Genomic DNA, 24,378 nt, shown 5'->3' with positions numbered 1-24,378 from the left:
CAAACCTCTGTCCATAGTTCTTCAGGCACTCTATCAGATCTAATCCCTTGAATCTATTTCTCACTTCCACTGCATAGTCATAAGGGATTTGATTTAGGTCATACCTGAATGGTGTAGTGGTTTTCCCTACTTTCTTCAATTTAAGTCTGAATTTGGCAATTAGGAGTTCATGATCTGAGCCACAGTCAGCTCCCAGTCTTGTTTTTGCTGACTGTTTAGAGCTTCTCCCTCTTTGGCTGCAAAGAATATAATCAATCTGATTTCAGTATTGACCATCTGGTGATGTCCATGTATAGAGTCTTCTCTTGTGTTGTTGGAAGAGGGTGTTGGCTATGGCCGGTGTGTTCTCTTGGCAAAACTCTATTACCCTTTGCCTTGCTTCATATGTGTGTGTGTGTGTGTGTATATATATATGCATGCCTATATATGACTTATGATTATGAATTATGATTTTCCACCTGAAAAATCCCATGGATAGAGGAGCCTAGCAAGCCACAATCCATGGTGTCACAAAGAGTTGGACATGATGAATGACTGAGCATGCATGCATCATTCATACACTCATTGTGATTTCCTTCTCCAGGGATTTTCCCAATCCAGGGATCAAACATGGGTCTCCAACATTGCCAGTCAAATTCTTTGCCATCTGAGCTACCAGGGAAACCCTATATACGCTCATACATAAGACAAATATATAATAAGAAATAGATATGTAAAATCACATTTTTACTCCAGACAGCTCTGAAAAGCAGTAAGTTTTCTCTTTTCTTTCTTCCTTGAATTTCACTGTGAACTCAGGAGACATACGCCTAGCATTACATCTTATATCCTGAGTGATGCTTACAAGCTAAAGATGGCCTGGACCCCTCATAGGTAAGACCCATTGGCAAAGTACAGGTTCTTCCATCTGTCTTGCTGGTGTCTAGCAGATTACAAAATCACTTTCATGGCGTTATCATGTTTGCTCACTCACCCACCATATGGATTCAATCCTATGAAAAATGTCACAGCGTAGATTATTCAAGCCATGCCCACAGGAAAAAATGTATTTGGAATCTAGTGTTAGAAAAGACGGAGAAGGCGATGGCACCCCACTCCAGTACTCTTGCCTGGAAAATCCCATGGACGGAGGAGCCTGGTGGGCTGCAGTCCATGGGGTCGCTAAGAGTCGGACACGACTGAGCGACTTCACTTTCACTTTTCACTTTCATGCATTGAAGAAGGAAATGGCAACCCACTCCAGTATTTTTGCCTGGAGAATCCCAGGGACAGGGGAGCCTGGTGGGCTGCTGTCTATGGGGTCTCACAGAGTCGGACACGACTGAAGCGACTTAGCAGCAGCAGCAGCAGTTAGAAAAGAATTGAATGACACTTTGTTGTTTCTAGTCAACTCTGATTCTGGTATTTAAAATATATACACTCAAAAAGTCAAGAAATAAACTATTGATGTCATAACATTATTGTTTCTATTTGTTTTGTAAATGAACTTCTTATTAATGTGTCTCACAAATTCAGTTTTAAAAAAGTAGGGATTCTGTGGGAAAAGAGGATGGTAGAATTTTAGAATATGTTAGGATATGAATACAGGCATTTCTTTGGTTAAAAATTTCATATACATGTATGCACACTAAACTTTAGAAACTCCCACTGACTAGAGGAATGCAGACAGAACCAGGGCATCAAGGGGGCGGGGATGGGGGCTGGTGGAGAAGCATTAGGTCATCTACTTCTCCCTGCCACACTGAAATTATCCCCCATATGGTGGTTTATGTTTCTGCGGTTTGCTGAGGACTTGAGCTAGATTTAAGTAATTTTCTTCAAGGTCCTCTAAGCCAGTTTAAAATTATTTTGTGAGCAATTCATTCTATCACATGCTTTAGCAAAATCTACCACAATCTAATAAGCATCTGGATATGTTCTTTGAGATCCAGCCCAGAGTCTCCTTTCCTCAAATTTCAACTTTCTACCTCGTTGCAGCAAAATATATTTACCTCCTTGATGTTTAAATGCTTCCCAGGCACCAAGTGTTTCGAGCCAGTCTTGCTATACAATCCACAAGAGACTCTCTGAGATTCATGGTCTGTGTGTCCAACCAGAGGTTGCACAAAAGGAATTGAACATAAGGTGGTAATAAATAGGTCGTGAAATGCTTGAGGGTTACAGCTTGTTTTGTTCTTTGCTTCATTTTTAATTCAGCCAGTACAGAGTATTTTTTGAGCGTCTATTATGTGAAAGACACTGGGCCAGGACTCTTTGGCCCTGGACCTTGCACAAGTTTTCTCTTCTTGTTCTACCCCAGGGAGATTACTATTTGTCTTATACACACCATACACACATACAGACCATCTTCATCTCCATGTGCCCTTTTTCTTTTGACATTTGGTGTTTGTTTAAGGTTTTACATTCTGAGATCACAAGATTGACTTAGAACAGTTTTCACCAAACTTCCCAGTTGAAAATTATCACCTGAGGTATTAACAACAAGCAAATAAATAAACAAAAATACAAACAGTTCTTGGTCCATCTGAGCCAGTGTAAAATTATTTAAATATAAATAAAAGGGCTCACATATTCCATGGTTCAATAGGGTTGAGGAAAAGACCAGGGATTTCATTATTGGGGGGTTAATTCTTTTCAACAGATTAGTCTAGGAAGAACTGGAGTAGGAGGTGATCTCCCAGGTCTTTTCTAACTTTAACAGATCACTCTTCAGAGCATCGTGATGACTTTTCTCAGAGGTCTTGGTTGATAAATTCCACCAACTCTCTTCTTTAGCTTCTGACCCTTATTAACCTGTTCTTGCCTTTGAACTTCCACAGCAGCTCTTTGCATTTTTCAGCAGTTTCTTTTGCACTAACTGCTTCAATCCCTCAAACTTTCATGTAAATCTTTAATTATATTTTAATGCTTCAAAAATTTTCATGCCTACTAAGACTATGGTGGACTCCTTAAGAGAAGGGGCAAAATTCTTCATTTGTATTCACAATAACGCTTTGCACTCAGGGGAATGAGGTTTTATTTCTAATTTAATTTTCCCTTTAAATATTAATATCTCACTGCATTGGTAAAGAATATATCTTTTCATTCTTTATACCAAGAAGCATACGATTTGGGAACCCTAGTTTTAGTCTAGCTAGTGCAGCTGTTAGGTACTCATATAACCCCCTAATCCTTTATAAAAACTTAATCGGACAGCTGGTTTGATAATATGTAGTTTCAATAACAACCTCTGTTGAGGAAAATAATATCCCATTGTAGTAAGTCTTGCAGATTAATGATGTTTCTCTGCAAAAAAAAAAAAAAAAAAGTCTAATGGACAGACAGACTTTCTCTAAACTGGAAATCAAGCTACAAGCTGAAAAAAAAAAATCACCTTTAATTTCTACTGTGAGATGGAAGTGTATTCTTTGGATTTAGCAACTAGTGGTATATTTGTTGTATTAATGGTTTAATTAGATGGTTTCAGGGTGGTGTAACAGCTCTTTAAAGGACTTTTAACAAGGACGCTATTGTTAAAGCAAAACAGCTCTTTCATTTGAGCCATTAAAATTATAGGGGGAAAAATGAAAAATACACTGGCAGCTTATTTTTTAGTTCAGCTGCAACTTCTCCTGCTTAATCACCAAAAAGCCTCTGCAAGGCAGTTCTTGTTTATACAACAGTTTGATCTGGATCCTTGTAAAATTAACATAGGTTGACAAATTAAATTTAGCACCACCACCCTCCAGGATGTTGTAAATGTAAAGGAGACTAAAGTAAACATTGGGAATGTTATTGCAATAGGGCAGTATGAAGTCAGACCTCATAAAACATAAAAATCTTGCTTATGAATATAATTTAGTACAAAGAATATCAACAGTTGACATTAATTATTTTTTATATATACCGACATCATCTTTCGTATGTTACTATGAAAGATGTGCTTGTTTCCTCACAGATTTTTTTTTTTTTAACCAGAATTTACCAGAGATCTCTTCTGGGTTCTTGAATTAAGCAGTTCAGTGGATTTATACTATCACAGTTTAAAATCTTCAAGAATTCATAAAGTAAGCATCTTACATTGTTTGTGGTTAATTGCATTAGAACATTTAGCCTCTCTGAATTTGTCCTTTTTTGGAATTTGCAACTTATGTCCCAATTGAATTTAACAAGAAAGACTACTCAGCCTTGTGCGGGTTCATTTAGAAGTACAAATAAAAAGACACTACAATTTTAAATGAGAAACTTATGTTTAAAGTCTGACTTTGAAAGAAAGAGAAATATATATAATCTAAATGTAATTAATCCAACATAAATATCTTCATTTGTAAACTGCTCAGTTTAATGAGAGCAATGAGGTGATGACAAAGAGCAGCATGAGAAGTTTGCTCTGATAGAGCCTCAGAAGGTAACCAAGTGACTGGAGCTTCCTGATGTTTGCCTGTCCTTCTTCCTGTGTCAGGGAATCTCAGTATGGAAACCAAAGCCCAAAAGGCCTGAGGCTTCCTTCTGTACATCACAGACAGCTCAGGCTACCAGCTACATCTACTTGAGTCTTCACTGAGGAATGCAAACATCCAGGGGCTTTAGAGACTCTGGTCGAGGTCTCTGATGGAGGGTCAAGTCCAGGGGTGGCTAGTGGAACTGCAGGGGGCGTGTGTGGTGACAATGCCAGTGTCAGCATCTTGCACAGACTGTCCTGAGATACCATCTTGGCTCTGTTTTGCCTCCTCTGTTTCCTTCCTGTGCTTTTCTCTAGCCTTCCTAACCATTCTGTGAACTGACTTACTTCCATTAAATTCCTTTTCTGCTTAAATCTTCAAAGTTACTGTTTGTGGCACCAAGAACCCTGACTATGAGATCAGAAAGTTAGGATCAGAAGCTCTACTGTGTCCTTGTGCCCACGGATGATCAGGCTCTGGGGGCTGTGAATAGCCCAAGAAATCGAGATGTGTGACTAGCATTATTTAGACAAACTTTTCCTCACTCCAAGTGAAATTTGAGACTACACAGAAAGATGCAATCTAAAAAGATTAAAAAATAGAGGGAAATAGGAGGAAGCAAAAATAAAGATGCTGGCATTTGGATCAGATTGCTAAATGCATTACTTTATAGGGAGAAATGGAACTTGTGGGCACATGAGAACACTCAGTTTAACCGGTTCTCACATTCTCTTCCCCGTAGGAGAAGCTTCCTAAGAATCCCAAACAGTCAGAGGCTTCTGTGGATAAGGTGGTGGATATGGAAATCTTAGCAATGGAAACTCAGCTACCTTCAGGGGGTGGTCAGCAAATAATGGTCCTCAGGCTCCTCTGCCCTGGCATTGCTGCAGCTGATGAGTTCTTGCTTTTGGCTCTGCAATGTTCTCTAAGTCTTTTCTTTTAAAATCTGAATATATTTGGAAGTCATTTACTTTACCAAAATGTTTCCCAAACTTTAGTCATTCATTTGCTATCTTCACAATCCTGCTGTATTCATATACCACCTTTTAAAAATTTTTCTTTTTTATTATATCTATGCTAAGTCACTCAGTCGTGTCTGACTCTTTGCTGCCCCATGGACTGTAGCCCACGAGGCTCCTCTGACCATGGGATTTCCCAGGCAAAAATATTGGAGTGGGTTGCCATTTCCTTCTCCAGGGCATCTTCCTGACCCAGGGATTGAACCCATGTCTCTTATGTTTCCTGCATTGTCAGGCAGGTTCTTTACCACTAGCACCACCTGAGAAGCCCCTTTTAATACCTACAAGGGTAGGTACAAGTACTACAATACCTTTATTTTAAATAGCATACATAAGTGTAAAAGCTTGCTCTGCTCCATCTTTTTAATGTTCATGGAAATAAATTCATAGTAGTAAAATGGTTAAATATTTTTACTTTGCATGATGCAGAAAATTTATCAAGTAAGCTAGGATTTTGCCCTTGTTTAAAAACTTGTGCACGGAAGTTAACATTTCAGAATCTTATCAACTATAAGATGTCCAGATTTTTCTCCAACCCTTGATTTATAATTTGGCTGATCATAGAATTCCGGGTTTAAATCACGTGTCCTCAGACTTTTGAAGGCATTTTTCTAACGTCTTCTATTATCATACTGTGATGCTGATGAGAACTCAGAAATCAGTTTAATTAATATTCCTTGTAAGTTATTATTTTTCCTCTCTGCAAGTTATATTCTTTTAATTTTTGGCCTTTCTAAAAATAGCATAAGACTACCTAGATTGCTTTTCTTTTTGATTCATTTAGCTGGAAATGAGCCCTTTTAATCTCAGCATCATGATTTCTCAGTACTAAGATTCTTTTTGATAATTTCTTTCTTTTAATTTTATATGTTGTTTCTGAGACACCTGTTAGATACGGGACTTCCTGGATTGGATCTCAGTATTTGGGAGCTTTATCAGTCAGTGTTTGGTCAGCAAAACCAAAACCTTTCTGTGTGTTCCCAGTAGAAAGTGTTTTAATACAAGGAATAAACATTGCAAGGGCCAGGGAGTGAAAGTTTATTGAATTGTCACTGACTAGCTCAATCTGCCCTCCCAACGTGTGTGATTCTCCAGATGCTCACCTTGAAGTTGCTTCAAATCTCATGGACACCTTCTGCCTCTGCGTCTGCCCATAGCTGTCTCCATTGTTCCCAGGGAATAACGGCCTCTTCTCTTCTACCTTCCAATTCACAGTTACCTACTCTAGGCTCTAATCTGAAACTCTGGGAAACATAGTTTCTGCTTCTTTGGGATACAGATAAGTCCTTAGCAGGGGTGGCAGAGATGCCGAGGGGACAGACACGACCCAGCACAGGACCACACTGGTAGAGTGCATCCCCTAAATCTGCCATGTGCCAGCCATGTGGCTGGGGGCTAATTCCTTAATTTCTTGATGCTTTAATCTTTCCAGCTGTCAAGAGGGAATGGGCTTCCTTGGTGGCTCAGACAGTAAAGAATCCACCTGCAATGCAGGAGGCCTGGGTTTGATTCCTTGATCAGGAAGAGCCCCTGGAGGGGCATGGCAACCCACCCCAGTATTCTTGCCTGGAGAATTCCATGGACAGAGGAGCCTGGTAGGCTACAGTCCATGGGGTCGCAAGGAGTTGGACATGACTTTCATTTTCACTTTCATCAAGAGGGAATAATATCCCTGGCTACTTCATAGGTTTGCTGGGAAGACTGCTTGAAATAATGGACACAGTGGATGTAAATAAGCATATAGCACATATTCAAGTGCTCTTAGTGTATGTTAGCTATTGTAATTTTTATTATGATATTTAATTATCCTTTTTATTGCCTCTCCATTCATGTCATTTTGCTCTAAATTTTGAAAAGCTTTTTAAACAATATTTTCTAGTACATCTATTGATTGTTAATAACAACAGAAATTATAATCATTAAGGGAATTTTTTTTCAGGCATTTCTTTTCTTGCAGTGTCTTCTTCTCTGTTATTAGTTTACTCCTTTTAAAAAAAAAATACAGTTATTTCAGTAAAGTATTCAGAAGATCAAGTGGTAAAATCTTGGTTCTAATTTGTCATTTTATATGGAAGTGACAGTATCAAATCAAAAATTTTAGACTAACAATTCTGTCTTTTTTGTGTTAGGTGATGTGCTAAGAACTTTACTTTCATACTCTCATCTAATTCACCTCAATCTTAAGACATAGGGACAAAGGTACTAATATTATCCCCATTTTTAAAGATGATAACCAAGGCTTACAGAGGTCAAATGACTTGCCGAAGGTCCCACAGCTAGTAAGTGGTAGAGCTAAAATGTAAACGTAGATTTACTGGTGACAGAGTTCAAGCTCTCCCACTGCTTCTGGATGGATCTCATCATTTTATTTTTTAAAATAACTTTATTTATTTATTTCTGGCTGTGCTGGGTCATTGTTGCTGTGCAGGACTTTTCTCTAGTTGCGGCAAGCAGGGCTTACTGTCTAGTTTCGGTATGAGGGCTTCTCATTGTGAAGGCTTCTCTTGTTGAAGGAGGAGGTTATGGCAATATTCTTGCCTGGAGAATCCCCATGGACGGAGGAGCCTGCCGGGCTACAGTCCATGGAACAGCAAAGAGTCAGACATGACTGAGTGACTAAGAACACTCTTGTTGAAGCGCACAGGCTCTAGAGCTCAGACCTCAGTAGTTGAGCCACAAGAGTTCTGTAGTTGTGGTTCTCGGTCTCTGGAGCCCAAGCTCAATAGTTGTGGCCGTGGGCTTAGTTGCTCCATGGCATGTGGGCTCTTCCTGGACCAGGGATCAAACTGGAGTCTCTTGGATTGGCAGGCAGATTCTTTACTACTGAGTCACCAGGGAAGCCCTGGATCTCATCATTTTAAATGGCTGCACAGTGTCCTCGTATGTGAGTGCATGTGTTTATCCAACTCCTCTCTGATAAACACTTAGGTTGACTTTTAAAATTTGCTGCTATAAACAAATCTGACATAAATATCTGTGGACTACGGGAAAATTTTAATACACTCTTCCGTTATTGTCTAAAAATAAGTCCTAGAAGTGGATTTGTTAAGTCACAAATTACCCATATTATATGGTTTAACAAACTGCCCTTAAATAAGAGGTTGCAGCAATTCACACTTCCACCACTGCAGTGTGTGAATGTGCCTGCCCCACCATGCTCTCTAATACCTGGTGTAACTCAATTTTCGCCAATCTTATAAAAAGAAGATGTTATTTTGCTCTTTAAATTTGCTTTTATTTCATGTTCGATGTGGCCAAACAGTTTTTCATATGACTGTAGGTCATTTGCCTTTCTACTTTTGTGAATTAGCAGTTCATTTTCTGCTCAACTTTCAACTGGGATATTGCCTTTAGTAGGTCTGCATTTGCAAATACTCTTTAAGGACAGTATTTTGCCTGTTATTTATGTTGCAAATACAGTTCCCTGGATCACTGTTTCTATTTTTACCTTTGCATATAATATTTGTAAAAGAAGTTTTAAGTATTTATGTAGTCAAATCTATTCTAAATTAGCTTTTACTTACATTCTTTATTTCAGTGGATGAAAGAATGAAACAAACATGAAAGTTGGTCCATTAGAAGTTTGATTTTTTTTTTAATCTGAGTTTCTAAAAGAATCCAACAACTCAACAATCTCTTGGCCCAACTTCAGGAAACCAGTGAATTATTTTAAGATGACAAAAGTTTTCACTTACACACTAAATATTTACCTAAGCCAACTTAAGAAGGATTTCCAAACAGGCTTGGATGAAAGCTACTAAGCTTGCCCTTCCGGCTTATACCTTGCTTAAAATGTGTGGTATTCAAGTTGGAGTTGAATTTGGGTGTTAACGGAGGCTGTTGGGGTGGGTCCTGGGTGGGTCGTCTCTATTCTTTAGCTATGAGCTTCCTTAAATGATGTCCACTGCTGACATCAGAATCCCCACGGCCATTTCTACAGTGCTTGGCTCTTCGTTGCTCAAAGGATAAATGCAATTCAAATCATAACTGAGTTGAACTCAGATTTACAACACTACTGTTCACCAGGCAAAAGTCCCCAGGATTTGGGAGGGCAAGTGGGACCTGAACTGCACAGAATGATCTTAAATTAAGGCTCCAGGTTCAAGGGCTATGAATTAGGTACAGGCTCTGATTCAGGGTTCTAAAAGTTCTCATCTTTTAATTAGAAGACTCCTTCTGGACCCTCTTACCTTCCTTCTCTGGGCAATCAAAACTTCCTTAGCATGCCTATTACAACTGTCTCCATTCTTGTACTTTCTTCTCTTTAAGATACCAGACAAATTCTTGGAAAGAGGTAGCTTTTTCTTCAAAGTCTAAATTCTTAAAAAGAAAGAATGCAAATTCTAACCTCCTTTTCTTTAAAACACCACTTGGACCTCAACGCCTCTGCAAGTCTTCCTGAGCCGCCATCTAGAACAGTTGTGTGTCGTGTTCAGTTGCCAGTGTCCTTAGAGCCTCACACTAAGCTGCCTTGGCTCCTTTTCTAGTTCATCTGCTCTGTGAGATTCTGGTCTTCTGGGCAGAACTGTGAGCTACTCATTTCTGTATCTGTAGCATTTAGCACAGTGTCAAGCGTACCTTGAAGTGAAGTGAAGTCGCTCAGTCGTGTCTGACTCTTTGCGACCCCATAGACTGTAGCCTACCAGGCTCCTCTGTCCATGGGATTTTTCCAGGCAATAGTACTGGAGTGGATTGCCATTTCCTTCTCCAGGGGATCTTCCCAACCCAGGGCTTGAACCTGGGTCTCCCGCATTGTAGACAGTTGCTTTACCATCTGAGCCACCAGGAAAGCGTACCTTAGGCACTCCATAAGTGGTCTATGTTAGAATGATGGATAATACTTGATTCCAACAGGTTGCTATGACCTTGGCTTGGGAATTCCACTTCCTTTGGCTTGGGAAGTGGGAATTCTGAGAAAATGCATGTGAAGATAGTCATATCCCAGTTGGAGATGTATCAGATAGTGGTTTAAAGAGGAAAAATGGTGACCATCAGATAATCCTCTTTGGAGAACAGACAATGATTAAGACATAGAGTGCCTGTCTGTAGAAGAAAGGATTATGTCTGGAGAGGGGGTTAAGCATGTATGTAACCAAATAATGCTCAGACCACTATATCAATCGATCAGTTTACTTGAGTTTCATTAGTTAATCTTACTCATAAGATTATGTAAAATAAGATGGCAATGGTATTTAGCATGCCAAGAGTTACTTGAAGACATCTGAACTCCAGTATAATTAACCGACTCTGAAATTCATTTAGATATCTCAAAAGAATTTTTTACATGCCAAAGGTTCTTGTACTTTGCCTTTTCTAAAAATGATCAAAATATGTTGTAGCAATTTTAGAGAAATGGGTATGCTATTAATAGAAGTCTTTAAAGCCCACGACTTGGACAAACATTTGCTAATTAATTCCAGAAATTAGCCAAGTATTTAGATTTTGTGGAACCCACATCCAGAAATAGTCCAGACAAAAGATTTTCCTGTTCACAAGATTGATCTAATGCCTTTCTCATATTGAAATTTTTTTCCGTACATTGTACATACACACACATACACAGCTTATAAATTCTTTTTGTCCTGCTGCAATTACAGTAAAACACTTGTTGCCTCCATATGCCTGAAGATTTATGGGAGGAAAGTCTCTGTTCAACATGCTGCCTTCTCCCTTTTGGGTAACGGGCAGTGAAAAACAGGATTATCAGAACAGTTCCCATATGTTCTGGAAAGCTTCTGCTGGCCATGCCCCTCCTTGCCTTCACTGTCTATCAGATTTTCAGGCACAGAGGGGCAGAGTGAGGTGTATATATGTCCAGGTGGCTTTTTGAAAGCAGGGAAACCGAGCTTCATGTTTCTTCATGCTCTGAAATGCTTTTCCTCCTGCTAGAAAACTAGCAGGTCTAGAGACTCTAGTCTAGTATTAAGAATTCATTCAATTCAAGAAGTGATACTGTGCTCAATGATTATAAAAAATAAAATAAAAAACTGTGACTGTAAAAAAAAAAAAGACAACTGTTTTTTGGTTACTTGGTCATAAATATTAGAGGATATATAAAATTGACCCATATTTCAGCACCTTTTTTTTTTTTTTTTTTTTTAACTTAATGAGAGTACATTGAGGTCTACATTTCAGCTAAATTTGACATTGATATGGATTGTTGGAATCATGAGCCGTTTTGATTCTCTGGCGTCACTGTAGGATAGTTCACAGATGAATCATAAATCTGTCCTCTTTCTATCCTGCCTTAGCTGAGTAGATGTGGTAGGCAACCCAAGGGCGACTTTCGATGGTTTGTTTTATGACTTCTAGAAAGTAAGTGTAGCCAGTATGCAGACTATCAATTAAGAATTATTTATTGTGTTACCCACTCTTCTCCCCAAAAGGCTACCTAAGAAGTCAATTAGATATTAGGAATAGAGTCAAAACTGAGAAATGTGAAAACTCCATAAGATCTTTGCTGAGAATAATAGATAGTCATTTGAGGATGCTGCCAGGAAACTGGTCTATTCTGACTGAATTCAGGCCATTCCCTCATCACCTGGAAAGCTACCAGATATCTCTTAGTGATTAGAATTGTTGTCTTTCCCTCTCTTATCTTAAAAAGGAAACAAAATGGGCTGCAAAGTGATGCAGTCTCTTACTGCTACTGAAACATCAAACCATTGATTCCCAATTTCTTTGAGTGCTTTTCTGGTTGGATCAAGGATTTTTGCTTACTTACTTATAAGAGTGATTCTTCAGGGCCTTAGAGCTCCCTGGGCATGGTCTGTGGCGATGAAGTGAACCAGTGTGGGCTAGAATGCTACACACATCCTTTATGAGAACTTCCCATCATGCTTTGATGCTTGGTGCAATTAGCAATTTCCTTTGAACAGTACTGCCCTGGGCGGTTTTCTCTCATACAATGTCACAGTGAGCAAGCATTATTCTTTCTTTTTTTTTGTAGGAAAAGTAGAGCAGAGTAAAATAACCTGAGGTTAAAAAAAAATCAGTGCTTGAAATGAACGTCATAATTCTGTCAGTCATCCCGATGCACATTCATTTCTGCAAAATATAAGACGAAAGTCAGAACCTCTACAAAGAAATCCGCCCTTTCGGTTTGAGGCCTCAGGGAAGATCTTTGATTCATTCTTCTTCCTCGTTGTGCCTCCTCTACATTACAAAAAGCCTTACATGAAACTTACAAGAAGAGACATGAGCAAAGGTGTCCAGTTAGCAAGAACCTGGGTGAGTAACCCTGGGCAGGCTGCTGAGGTGGTTTAGGGAGGAGCAGGAGGTCAGAGATGCTTTCGGAATCCACAGCAAACTTAAAGCTCATCCCCAGCCCTTGACCCTTGTTCTGTGAGCTTCAGAGGAGGTGCAGATCTGTCCCTGAGTCTTCTACCTTTCTCTTATAACTTCACTCCCCTCCCCCAAACAGTTCCATCTGATTCACTGCCATGTTTCTGTCACCCTGGGCAAGTCACGTCACCTCTAAGGATCTCTGTTTATTTATAGAGGTAGGGTAACAGTCGTGACTGCTGCCCTCTGGAACTCACATTCATGACGCCTGGGTGAGGTACAGCTGAGTGTCGGTGCCAGGGTTGCAGCTGCATGGAGACTTCTAATGTGAGTCCCTGCCTTTTCCCAGGTGAGTGGGCTCCTTCTCTAGTGAAGCTCAGTGCTGGCCTCTCCAGTTTGTAACAACCTCAAGGTTACATCTCTGAGGTTTTTCATTGCCCCATCCCCATTTCAGATTCACTTACCTAAGAGGTAGGGATGATGGCTCCAGAGAGATAAAAATCATTTTTGTGTTTACTTTAAAAAAAAAACTTGAGTGGACTTGCTTTACTATGTGGTGTTAGTTTCTGCTGTACACCGTGAATCAGCGATGCAGGCTTAGTCACTCAGTTGTGTCTGATTCTTTGCAACCCCATAGACTGTACCCCATCAGGCTCCTCCATCCATGGGATTCTCCAAGCAAGGATACTGGAGTGGGTAGCCATTGCCTTCTCCAGGGTATCTTCCTGACCCAGGGATCGAAATCAGGTCTCCTGCATTGCAGGTGGACTCTTAACTGTCTGAGTCACTAGAGCACATATATCCCCTCCCTCTTGAGCTTCCTTCCCACTCCCTACCCCATTCCGTTCCTCTAGGTCATCACAGAGCACGGGGCTGAGCTCCCTGTGCTATACAGCACCTATCCACTAGCTATGTGTTTCACACATGGTAGTGGATATTGTCAGCACTACTGTCTCAGTTTGTCCCATCCTTCCTTTCCCCAGCTGTGTCCATTTTTAAAAGAGCATCCCCAGCTTAATTTCTCCAGTTTTTCTTAGAAGACAGAATATTAGAACTAGAGGAGACATTCAGAATGATAAAAACTACTTTTGAAAAAGAGAAATTGAGGCCGAGAGAGCTGAAGTGACTTGCTCAAGGTCGTATGATTAGCAAATAATAACAGCAAAATTGAATACAACCAGGATCTTTAATCTGTTCAGACATTCTGTTCCCAGATGGCAGGAGAGAGAGTAACCCTCAAGACACCATTCCCCAGCTCCCCCACCCCTGCAAGACAATTAATACTTCTAGTTTACTTTTTGGTCATCTCTGGAAATGCCAAAGTGTTTTTTTTTTTTTTTTAATAAATCACTTTTTCTACTAAATTTACAGTCAGTTACTAATTTACCATCCCCAGTGAATATTTATTGAGCACACATAATCTTTAGAGGACTGTACACATAGTTAAAAGTATATATATCCACACAAACAGACTCAAACAGGAGACTCTAAGGAGGCTGTGGTTTGATTTAAGACCTGTAGAAGGTTTAAAACCTTCAAGATGACTTACTCTTGTTTCAAAAATAGTGTCTAACGTGTTTCTGGGAAAGAGTGGGTGACATTTACACAAGTGATGAAGAACTGTTAATAAATGTTTGTGGGTCTTCAAAGGGAGGATGTAGATGGTAAAGAATTGAAACTGAGTCACCAGCAAGAGAGGAGGGCCTGGCAGTCTATTCCAGTATTCTTTCCTGGAGAATTCCATGGACAGAGGAGCCTGGCGGGCTATTGTTCATGGGGTCGCAAAGAGTCAGACATGACTGAAGCAACTTAGCACGCACACACCAGCAAGGACTTTGGAAATTGGCACCAAGGCACAGAGCATGACCTGGTGCTGTCAGGACCGGAAAGCCTATGTTGGGCTTTCAAGTTACCAATACAACTACATTCTATAAATATCTCTTCTCAAGGATACTTCCATTATGCAAAGAGGATAAAGAAGAGATGAATTTTGGTAGAGAACAGTCAGATTTGGGAAAGTCTAGCCATTGGTTCTTGCCTGTATTTGGAATTCTTATTAAGGAAGCAGAGCTACATTTTGTGAAAAACATATGTTTGAACTGCAGGGTACATCTCCTTGGAATTGAGAGATGGGTTTTCCTTTGGTCAGAAAGAAACCTGCTTTCTGTAACATCTCTTGGCAGCCTCTGGCTTTTCTCTGTTCTTGCTACCTGCTCATGTACTAACCATGGGTTTTCAGCTGCTTCCCTCATGAAATCTAATGAGATCACCACAAAACAGGCCCTGTGGATGACAGCCATCATTATACAGAAATCAACAAGGGCTCCATCCAAATGTACCATATAAGACTTATCTTGAGAAATGAATCCTTGAAAACATCAGCCCAGCAATGACAGAAAAGAATTCTGCCTAGTTAGAGTTCTCTGCAGGAAGTGTTTTTGATATTGTTTTGGCTTGAGGGGAAAAAAAAAAAAACAACACTGGACTTTGTGGGGGTTACCTAAGTGCACAGTGAAACTGCAAATTCAAACAGTTTGAATCCTATCCTCCAAATACAGAGATCTTATGTGAAAACAATCTCATTTTCATTTTGCTTTCTGGGAAGCCCTCCAAGGCACAGTGAATTGCCAACTTTTTGTGACCTTTAGTTCCTTAGCTGCTCCCAAGGGAAAATTGACCTTGGAGCTGTAGAAAGGAGGGAAATAATTTTCAAGCTGGTGCAGAGCAAGGGGCAGAAGTTTTTGTTCTTTCTGTTTTCTCATTGAACAAAGCATATGGGTTCTCTTGCACCAAGATTCTTAGCCCCTCTGAGGTCACAGACATGAGGACAAGTTGGGAACGAAGATGCACTTTAATCCCACAGCCAGGATGTAGACAAGACTGCCATATGGGATGGAGGCCCAGGTGGCCAGTAAGGAGCAGTTCCCAGGAAAACATTAGGAATAAAAAATGATTAGCTCCTTTGCAGATTCACAGCTGATACAGGGCTTTCTGACTCTTCAGAGCATTTTAGGACTGAAATGAAGTTATAGGCACAAGAATTCCTCCTGTAACTTTAATTGGCTTCTATAGGTACTGGGACTAAGGATGGAGTTTCAACCTGTAGGAGGACCTCCTTAGGTTTCCTGTATGTGTGTATGTGTTAGTTGCTCAATAGTGTCTGACTCATTGAGAGGAATACTGTAGCCCACCAGGCTCCTCTGTCCATAGCATTCTCCAGGCAAGGATACTAGAATAGGTAGCCATTTCCTTCTCCAGGGGATCTTCCCGACCCAGGGATCGAACCCAGGTTTCCTGCATTTCCGGCAGATTCTTTATCATCTGAGCCACCAGGGAAGTCCCCTTAGGTTTCCTGTCATTTGGCAACTGCTTGACCCATGAGACATCCACCTGGTCATGGAGTTAACCAAGAAAGGAATGGTGTACATCAAGAGACACCACGGGGGCTCTGTGGGCCATACACATGTACACTGTCCCACAGGCACGGAATAGATTAAGGGACAGTGAGTTGTTACCACTTGCTTCTCTCAGTGAGAATTTTTTGAGATCTTACTTTGCTCATAGACATATGGGTTTGAAAGGTTTTTGCCTTAGAGGCAGACTTTATTAAGTAACAATTAGTGTCTTCTTTCCAATACTCAATGAAAATCGAATTAGAATAACAACACTACCACAGTGACCCTAGCCCCAAGCAGTCACTTTCTGAGTGGGTCTCTGCAGCCTAGGAACAGGCTGTGTAGTCATTCAGCATTTTTAATTTCTGAAAATAGCTGTGTATCCCATTCCTACCATTTGTAAGCCCTAGGAATCCAGAGAACTGTTTGGGTAAAAGAAGGAAAAAAAAAAAAAGAACAAAGAATTTGGAGTCCCAAGCTGTCTGGGACTTGCCTGCTGAGTGATATTGAGAAGGGCACTCACCTTGAATGAGTCTCAGGTTCCTTATCTCAAAGGATATCATCGGAAAATGACTCTCCTCTTACAGGGCTCTTACGAAGATTAAATAAAACCATACTGGAAAGTTTTGACATACTTAGCTTTCTCAAAGACAGAAATTTGACTGCAGAAATAAACTTCAAAAAAATTCCTGGTATAACACATAAAAATTTGTGTGTTACATTAAAATCAAACAAACTAAACAATGTTTGTGAACCAGGAAAGAGAAACAATTTTCTCTCACAGTTTCAGAAAGAGATTAATGGACTAACATGTGGTCAATTGTTAATGTGCATGTGTTGTAGTTACTTTTCTGGAAGGGAGGAAAACCACTGTGATATTGATTTTTATGCCTGTACAGGATCAAATACACGATGGAGGTGGTGGTGCCATAAATATGTACTCTGAGAATCCAAGCAAAGAATTTAGAGAGGACTCCCGCGTCTTTTACACTTAAAATACAGATAGTATAGCTATTTGGTGGGTATTTTTCCCAGAACAGAGTGTAGAGAACATGAGTTTTGGAGTCAGACAGACTCCAACTTAAATTTTACCTCCTCTCACTAGCTCTGTGACTTGAGCAAGCATGTAAATTTGTTAAACGGATTAAATGGAAAAGAAAAAAAAGATAAAAGCAATAGTTCAATTCTTGGTCCTAAGAAGTACCAGATAGAGGTGAAATGTTGCTATTTGTCCCTCTATTTCAGCTCAACTTTTCTCTTTATCCTAATGTTTAGTTGGCAAAAATGACAGTATGTGAGCAGAGTTCATGTGGGGCCAGATGCATTAGAAAAGGGCGTTCAGTGGACGTGGTGATGCAATCCCTGTTTTCAATGCCTTTGCTGTCACACGGTTAGGTATGTATGAGGCAGGTCAGTAAAGAAACTCTTAGTTAACCAACCACATCTCATGATGGCATTTCTTTACCTTGATCTTATAAATGCTGAGGAATTGTGGCTGCTTTGGAATGTCTGCCAGATGGCTAATTTAATTTTTAGGATGTATCTGAAAAAATAGTGCAAGCCTCATTCTGTCTACATTCCTTGGGTTCAGTTGAGTGGATATTAGCGAGGTAAAGTGAGATAGTAATTAAATCCTTGAGTTACCAGAGAAAGATTAAGATGGTGTAATTTCTTTCTCTGGAAATGGTGCTGATGTTGTACTTTGGTTGGGGCTCATGAATCTCTGGAAGAGAAAGGGGCAGAGATCTAGCCTGAGAATTGCCTAGGTTTCTTTAGGATGTATTCAGGACTCCAGTGATTGCCACTAGGAGTGGAAACACTTCCCTTTGCTCCTCACCCACTCCTCCCCTTACCTTCCCTCAAAGAAGGTCCAGTCAATGCTGGCCTTTTGGTTATAGTGGTATCCAATGGTCCGGGGACATGGCACATCCAAGGGCCAATGAAGAACCTCTGACTTTGTTAGTCAGCTTGCTTTCCTCAGTGACTCCCCCCAGTTTAAGCTCCTGCATGTGCTTAATTCCATGACCACTTGGGGAACGCAGTGGGTTGGGAATGAGGCAAAAGTGAGTAGAACCCTGGCTCAGCCTCTGACTGACTGAACTTGGGCAAAATAATTATCTTCTGAGTTCTAACTCCTGACATGTCAAAGGAGTAATACTGTCTATACAATCTAGTCAGTCTCAAGAATAATCTTCCACCACTTAATATATCCAATATGCATGAAGTGGGAAGAAAAGCTGGGTGTACTCTCAAGGGGCCACCAGCATTTTGGTCTCAAGCACAGGTAAGACCTAGTGTGGGACACGCAACCTACAGGACTGTGGGTGAATCTGGCCAAAGCATCTGAAGTGCTGACAGCCTTCTCCCTCTTTCAAACCACCTCCATCATTATCTCTAAGAGTTCTGGAAACTGGCCAGATGTGCACTTCACATTTTACTGAGCATAATATTGTCACAGAAATCTATCAGTTTCTCATAATTCGTCCAGAACATTCCCAGGAGTTAGCCCCAGATTCATCCAAAATCACACACGGGGTTTCTGCCTGGGCTGCACTCTCAATGGCCTCAACTCCTGCCTCGAGTTAACCTCAGGAGCCACTTAAAACCTGTGGTCACCAGCCTCACAAGGGGACCATTCCAGTCCCGTGAATGATTGACAAAAGTAGTATCAAACATTACCTGGTCTCACACGTGGCCAAACTCCTTCCCCAAAGGCAGTTCAAAAAAAAAAAAAAAATAGGGCCTCCTTATCACCAGGTTTCTAATAATTATAAGAACCAGGAACCATATCACAGAAACTGCCAGACATACGCAGTGACAACAGGATGATGTTTCTAAGACGAGACCTGAAGAAGAGCAGATCACGCTCACTAAAAATAGCATATTTCCAGAATGTGTACTTGGAGGGGAAAATTCCATGTTTTTTGAGAATTATGCAACAACCTCAGTCCCTTGCTAGAACAACTTATTCTACAGCTAGTCTGTTTTCTCCTATTAAACCTCCAGCAGCAGGAGACGCTTCTCCACAGCCACAAGCTCCTATATCTGAGGTGGTACTAGATATCCAATTTGTGTGTGAATCTTTTTCACATTTGTTCATTATAGAGCTGGGAAGGGCCCTGTGACATCTACTGCTCGGGGCAGGATAAAAATGTGCTCTGGTCTGGAAAGAATACAGGCTATAGCTTCAGAGAAAGATACCTTCTATGTTGCCTTGTGTCTATTCTTTAGAGAGAATCAAGCAAGGGCTTTAGCGATCCTTCGTCAAAGGTAGGAAACAGCTTGGTATCAGTAAATGATTGACCTGCTGCCTGGGGTGATCAGCTTAGGTAAATAAGCTTGATTCTGCTCCAGCAATTTCAAGACTTTTAACTCCCTAGGTTCCAGAGCAGAGAAGAGCACAGGGCTTCCTGAGAGACCTTGTTATTTGAAGTTGACAGTCCTCTGCATGGACAGTGTGTTCCTCAGAATAATTGCTAACTGTCCTCTCTGGTGTATCTTCAATCCACACAAGCAAAATTCTGGAACAAAGCCATGACCACTGAAAGAATTTCAATAAATTTCAATAAATAGGATTTTTTTTATAATGAAAGATTAAAAGTCTTTTGAAATATGTCGAGCAACTCTCAATTTTCAAAGGAGAGAGAACCTGGAAGAAAATTACAGCCCATTCTTCAGAACACGTTAGTGGACAAATGATTGGACTAGCCCAATACACACACACCCTGACCACATCTTCAGCAGAACATCATGAGATGCTCTGGCTACGAGGTTGGGTCAAGTGTTAGCTTTGTGATCTTCAGAGAAATGCCCGTGAGCAGACAGAGCACCTACCTTGATTGCTGCTTCTCAATCTGGTTTCTTCCCTCGGCTTCCTTCCTGATTCAGCAGCGGTGGCCTGCAACTGCTGTAATCTTTGTGGAAGATTTTGGGATGTTCGGAAGAAGAATGGACACAGGCTTTTACATTCCCTCCAAGCACAAAATTTAGATGTTCCCCTCCATTTCCTTTCCTGGCCTCTCTGGCTCCTGCAGACAGTGGTCACGAGCAGTAACTTGCTTGCAGCCAGGTATGTTGACAGATATGAAGGCGGGAGCCCGTCCTGGTCTCAGCTGCCCTGACTGGCCAATCATTACATACCAGGTCAGACTCTCAGTTCTGCTCAAACCCAACCAGAGATCTGAGTGACAGTCAGCAGCACTACAGGGGGCAAAAGACAGGATCTGTTAGCTATTTAACAATCTAGATAAGCAAATATCTTACAGGTGGATCTATGAAGTAGACAGGACAATCATATCTGGGAGGAAAATCCCTTTTATTTCATTCCTTTTTATTTTAGCAATGTCAGAAGGGAATTTGGAGGTCACTTAATCAATTTTTTGAAATTTAATAAGGAAATGTCTTTTATTGAACTCCTGTCCAGGGAGAATCATCTGGAAGTACCTTGAACAAATATGGCTATCATTTACTGAGGGTGTACTATAGTTTAGTCATTTTACATATATTGCCACAAATCCTCATAAATATAACCTTGAGATTTTATTCTTTTTTTATGGATGAAGGGACAGAGGCTCAAAGGGGTAATGGTCAGGCAATGAATAGGTGTCTAGTCAGGATTTTAGGGCTTCCTAGGCACTAGTGGTAAAGAACTCGCCTGCCAATGTAGGAGATATAAGAGATGCAGGTTCCATCCCTGGATCGGGAAGATCCCCTGGAGGAGGGCATGGCAATTGTTCCAGTATTCTTGCCTGGAGAATCCCATGGACACAGAAGCCTCGCGGACTACAGTGCATAGGGTCGTGGAGAGTTGAACACGACTGAAGTGAGTTAGTACACGGCACACAAGCCATTAAGTTGGTGGTAATTTGTTATAATAGCAATATGAAATGAATACAGATTCTCTCAGAAATGCTCTTCACGATGCTCACTCGCTCACTTAGCATCCCATTCCACATACGAATGCTTTTTATCACCATGATCTACCTGCTTGAAATGGCAGCTCATGAGTTCTAGTTCTTTCCTGCACATTAGGCACTCAGGGGGGCAGTTGAAAAATGATGGAAAAGGGCTCAGAGACTAGATTCTGCTGCCAACTCTGCCCTAGGCCAGGTGGCTCTCTCTATGGTTTTGTTTTCTCTCCTGTAACATTAGCACTGGGACAAATGCTCTTTGGTCCTTTCCACATCTAAAGTCATAAGATTCTAAAATCTCAGTCATAAATATCATCGTCACATTTCTCTCAATCTTTTCTGATGTGTGGCAAGTTATTTCTACACCCACTGGCTGCTGGTGGGGGATACTTTTGTAAAAGGCAATCTAATATCACATTTCACAGAGACCATGAAATGAAACTCTCTGGGCCCTGATTGAGAAAACACCCACTGGGGATCAGGGAGGAAAGTCTTTAGGCCAAAAAAGCAGAGATATTCTCAGGTTAAACAAAGAAGCACTTTCAGTGGCCTCCCTGTTCACCAAGAGCTCGGCTTTTCAGGGCCTTTCTCCACAGGATAAATCTTGTTCTTTAGACCCCTTAGATTAAAGCCATGTGCTGGCCCAAGGCTTCTCTGGATGGGATGATGCTACTGGACAGAGGCTGACACTTCTGGGTCCTCCTTCTCCATCCATCCTATCCCCAAACACTGCCCAGCTGTGCAAACATCCTGGACTGAGTAGCACTTTGGTTTACTGGCGCTCATCCAGGCCATCTATCCTGGGTGAGGTTTGAGGCACATGGGTTTTGGCCATGATCCCTCCATTGCAACCCTCCATCCTGAGAATGAAAGGTTTCAAGTCTTAAAGATAATAACACTCCTTTAGTCATAGTGAGTGGATCTGCAGAGGGGTAAACAAAGAACATACTGCTGATCAAGAAGAATTCCTTTGGGGCAGGGCAGGGGAAAATCCACAGCAAAAATCCAGGATACTCAGGCATCTCAAGTTCAGGAAGACACAGAAAAGGAAACACTTTCCAAGTTGGAGGAATGGTGTTTGGTCTCTGCATTGAGCGCTAACTGGGTACAGCTGTCCCTGGAACTGAGTGACCCCCAAACCTTTCTCTCCTGAGTTTAAACTGCTACCCTGGACAATGTGGCGAGAGGATAGTCTGAGCACAGACTTCTGCAGGAAACATGAAGAAAGTTCCCTTATGAAAAAAAGAGGTGATTTCCTATCTCAAATAGCAGTTTATTTATATAGTTAGTTAGTGAGTTAAAGATGTTCAACCAAAAAGAGCCCAGCCAAACCCAATTCTTGGCTAAAGTGTGGTAGAATCAATTATAAGTTTTTTTCAGCTTGGGAAAGAACATAAATTTAGGTCATTCCAATAGCTTTTTCACAGTGGACTCTTTTAAAAATGTAAATTTAATTTGAAAGGGAATTTTATATCCCTTTTGAAAAACCCTGATCACTTGGTACAAAGAGAAGGCAACCACAAAAATAAATACAATACAAAAAAACTTAAAAAAGATAAATACAATAGAAACAAAATGATATTTAATATTTGCTTACCTGGATGGTAAAGAATCTACCTGCAGTGTAGGAGACCAGGGTTCAACCCCTGGGTCAGGAAGATCCCCTGGAAGAAGGCATGTCAACCCACTCCAGTATTCTTGCCTGGAGAATTCCATGGATTAGAGGAGCCTGGCAGGCTACAGTCCACGGGGTCGCAAAGAGTTGGACATGATTGAGCAACTAACACTTCACAGATACTATCACCTTTTTGTTTTGTTTTTGCTGAATAAACAAGCGTCAAAGAAATTTTTGTCACTAAGCTGAGACCTTCCCCTCAACTGATCAGAATGGTTAAGTGATTAACGATATTAATGTTAATTAGGGTATGGCCACTTTCCTCCTTGCATCATTTTACAGACCACCAGTGATGTGAATCCTACTCTCTGAGCAATGCATATTTGGTCCAGTCATTGTGCAACATGGTCTGAATTTATCTGCTTTCTCTTTCATTAACTGGTTTTTGTTAAATCATTTACCAGTGGACACAATGGCTAGCAGTCAACTATGCAGAAAAGGCTGTGCTCAGTGCTCTTTGGAGGGGTCGATGCAAAGTCCCCACCCTAGCACTAAGACTAATAGCTAAAGTATTTACTACATGCCAGACTCTGTGCTAGATGCTCTTCACATATTTTCTTATTTGGCCTTCTCAATAACCCTTTGTAGTACATATTGTTAGTCCTATATTCTATATATTTAGATATATTAGTTTGCCTAAGATCACATGGCCACAGTGTGATTGAGTTGAGATAGAAACCCATGTCTATGCATCTCTGAAATGCCGTTCTCAGTTTCTGGGCTAAATAAAATATTTATAACCCAGCAGTAATATGATAAATTGTGATTAGATAATAAAGGGTTCATACATAATACAATGGTTCCATTATCAATGGGGCAATGTTTCAATGCAAGTATATGTTCAGAAATTGAGTTAGACCGGCAGAACCATTGCACTTTCACCACGCAGGTTACGGGCTTCCCAGATGGTGCTAATGTTAAAGAAACCGCTTGCTGATGCAGGAGATGAAAGAGACATGGGTTCGATCCCTGGGTCAAGAAGATAGCCTGGAGTCGGAAATGGCAACCCACTCCAGTATTCGTGTCTGGAAAATTCCATGGGCAGAGGAACCTGGTGGGCTACAAAGAGTCAGACACCACTGTGGGACTGAGCTCACTCATTCGTGCAGGTGATACCTGCTTCGCTTCTGTTTGGACCCAGTCCTGTCTACATTCTGTCATGTTTTATTAAAATCAAATGGGGTGACTGGAAATGGTGCTTATCAAAGCCAACCAAAGTATAGTATGGTAGGTTTACTCAAGAATCACTAAAAGCACAGGCAGAAAATTCTGAATATGACTATTTTCTTTAACTGTTGTGATAACTTGAATAGAAATAGAATTATCCCGAATTACCTGTCCTAAAATTCAACTTCAAGAAATGATTACTTAGAATTAAATTTGATCTCTGTTAAACTTATAAACAGGACTTTCATCCAACCTATTCTTTTTGTAGGGGGAGAGGGCAAAAAGAGAAAGTCACCAAAACTCAGTGGCCTCAGGTACACTATGAAGAAGAATTATGAATGAGGGAATTACTAAAGTCTTTACTGCCAACAGAAACTGTAGGCCCACTTTTATTTATTCTTTGCTGCACAAACACATGATCTCTTCATTGTTCTATTTCTGGGCATTTGGCAACCACTCAGAGTAACATGGGACAGAGGTGTTAGTCACATGAGGGCACGAATGTCA

The 24,378-nt window shown here is 40.7% G+C and overlaps 1 protein-coding gene across 6 annotated transcripts in view; it reads right to left on the bottom strand.

The window, feature by feature from the left end:
* PHLDB2 (pleckstrin homology like domain family B member 2) overlaps positions 1-20,092 on the bottom strand; it is a 240,793-nt gene extending 220,701 nt beyond the window's left edge. For all 6 annotated transcript variants that reach the window (XM_070369008.1, XM_070369028.1, XM_070369044.1 and 3 more), the window contains exon 1: positions 19,954-20,092. The gene's annotated coding sequence lies outside the window, so the exon portion shown is untranslated. The remainder of the gene's footprint in view (positions 1-19,953) is intronic.
* Between the last annotated feature and the right edge of the window lie 4,286 nt (positions 20,093-24,378).

Source organism: Bos mutus, chromosome 1, assembly GCF_027580195.1.
Source record: "Bos mutus isolate GX-2022 chromosome 1, NWIPB_WYAK_1.1, whole genome shotgun sequence".
Classification (NCBI taxonomy): Eukaryota; Metazoa; Chordata; class Mammalia; order Artiodactyla; family Bovidae; genus Bos; species Bos mutus.
The sequence above is the reverse complement of the archived record's forward strand: the minus strand, read 5'-3'. Positions and strand labels throughout refer to the sequence as shown.